This window comes from Choloepus didactylus, chromosome 6 (assembly GCF_015220235.1).
Source record: "Choloepus didactylus isolate mChoDid1 chromosome 6, mChoDid1.pri, whole genome shotgun sequence".
Taxonomy (NCBI): Eukaryota; Metazoa; Chordata; class Mammalia; order Pilosa; family Megalonychidae; genus Choloepus; species Choloepus didactylus.
The window spans coordinates 28,967,487-28,970,083 of NC_051312.1; positions in this window are offsets into that span (position 1 = coordinate 28,967,487).

Genomic DNA, 2,597 nt, shown 5'->3' on the forward strand with positions numbered 1-2,597 from the left:
TTGTGCAGGAAAGAGAGGGGAATTATAGGAGCTGAGGAAGGAGGTAAGCTATAGATCAACATCTGACACAGGAGGTCTGGTTTCTATGTGTACATAATCCAGCTGCACATCCCTGCTAGTTCACAAAGAGGGTAGATTATACATTAGCTGATTTAGGTCACACACTCTGCTGTGCCTGAGTTACTCAGGCCCTTTAGCCCAAGCCTAGGGCTCCTACAGCTTAAAACAACAGAAATTAATTTTCTCATAGTTCTGGAGGCTAGAAATCTTTAATCTGTAAAGGCAAAACAAATCCTTGCCTCTTCCTAGCTTCTGATGATTTGCTGCCAATCTTTGAGCTTCAATCTCTGCCACAGTCATCACATGGCATGCTCTCCTGGGTGTATATGTCTGTGTCTAATTCTCCCCTTCTTATGGGGACATGAGAAATCTTGGTTTAGGGCCCACCTTACTCTAGTTTGGCCTCATTTTAACTACCAACATCTTGAAAGACCCTATTTTCACATAAGGTCACATTCACATCCTTTGAGGGAACATCATTTAACCTGTAATAAGTATCTTCTATGTTTTCTTCTTTTTTAACCATTTTGTTATAAAAAAGAAAACCAATAAATGTTTATATATGTATGTATATGTATGTGTATATGTATATATTTATATTTAAACTTGAAATTCTGGGTTAAAATGCTGAAATATTTATAAAAAATATATTTCCCCTCCCTTCTAAATAGTCACTAAAATAAGTATAAAAAAGAAAATTTTGAGTTAATCCCCAACAACAAAAAGAAGCAGTGCCTTAAAATGACATCCACTTACTATGTCATTGTACTCTAAGTGGGCTTGGATGGTTTCTTTTCTTTGTGTCTCAGAAGGCTGAAATCCAGATATCAGTGGGGCTGGGCTCTTCCCTGGTGGTTATAGGGAAAAGTCATTTCCAGGGTTCTTTAGGTTATAAGCAGAATTCAGTTTCCCCTTCCTTGCTATCAGCCAGAGGTCCCTCTTACCTCCTAGAAACCACTTTCCAGTTCTGGCATGTGTCTCCTGTCTCCAAAAGCCAGCAATGGATTGTCAGATTCCTCTTGTGCTTCACTGTTGTCTGATTTCCCTTCTGTTACCAGCCAGATAAAACACTCTGCTTTTAAAGCAACGTTTTATTATGTTTTTAGATTGATCCCACTCAGATAATATCCATTTTGACTATTTTACAAGCAACTGATTAGGAACATAATTTAAACCTGCAAATCCTTTTGCCATACACTATAATATAGACATGATATACTATCATGTTTACAGTCCAAAGGATTAGGGAAAGAAATTCAGTGGGGTGCATATTTTGGAGTTCTGTCTACTACAGTGATAACACAGTTTTGGCTTTATCAAGCTTTAACACAAGAATCAGAGATTTATAACTCAATATTTCTAAGATGAAAATAGTTTTAATCTTTCTGTTTACTATGACAGTTTGCATCCTCTCCCAAAAATACCATTCATGAAATAAAATGGCATTACCCAAGGTAGGAGAGAAAATGTTGGAGTAAAACATGTTTCATTTTATATTAAACAATTATTGTTTCCAAGTAAATATGTGACTGGTCAAATATCCTACACAATCAATTTGATTACTAAAATGCATTATCTACATGCATGAGTATACAATACCAAGGATGAGGGATTAAAGTGAAGAAGTAAAATTCATTGTTGTATAGTTTTGCATAGTGAGCTATTATTTTACTTTGTCCTTATATATAATTTATTTCAATCTAAAGGTCATGGCTCAAATGCTTTCAAGTTACCTACACAACCTTTCTAGCATATTACACAACCTTTCTAGCATATTGAGTCAGAGAGTTCCTTACAATAATGAGGCTGTGATGCTAATTATACTAAAGAATATATGATCTATGTTGTTATTGTATATCATGGAATACTTACTGTGTTTATAGATGAAGAAATTGAGTCCCAGTGAGATAAATATCTTACCAAAGTCTCTTAGCTGGTGAGTGGTCAACTAAGATTTGGACTCAGACACCATGGATACAAAGTCTGAGTGGTAAACATTACTTCTTCCTGGGCATCTGATTAATTCATCTCCCATAAAACTGCCTCTTCTCCATTTGAGTACTTAAGATGTATTTCTAATTAAGTTTCAGCACTGTTAGTATGTTGCATTCATCAGCCATCTTCCTGTAACCATCACACACAAACCCATGCATATTTGCATACATGCACACACACACAACTGAAAATAATCATTCCTCCTTTCAATTTTTCTGACATCAAAAGCATTACAAAGAATAATTTGGCAGTGAAACACAGTTATAAGTGGAGATCTGGAAAAAATTAAAATTAATCCTTTAAATTATATGTTATTTTGCCTTTATCAAATAATCATGATGATAAAGCTTTTTTTGATGATCTATTTTGTTGTTATTGAAGTTCTACTATTAATACACTATATAATTTGGAGGAAAAAAAATTGCACCCAAAATGCTCAATTCTAGGGACACATATTGGGGAGTTGAAGCCCAACTACAAAATTCAAATGGCTTCTGAAATATTTAACATATTATTTTTGATCTTATTCTACACTGGAAATC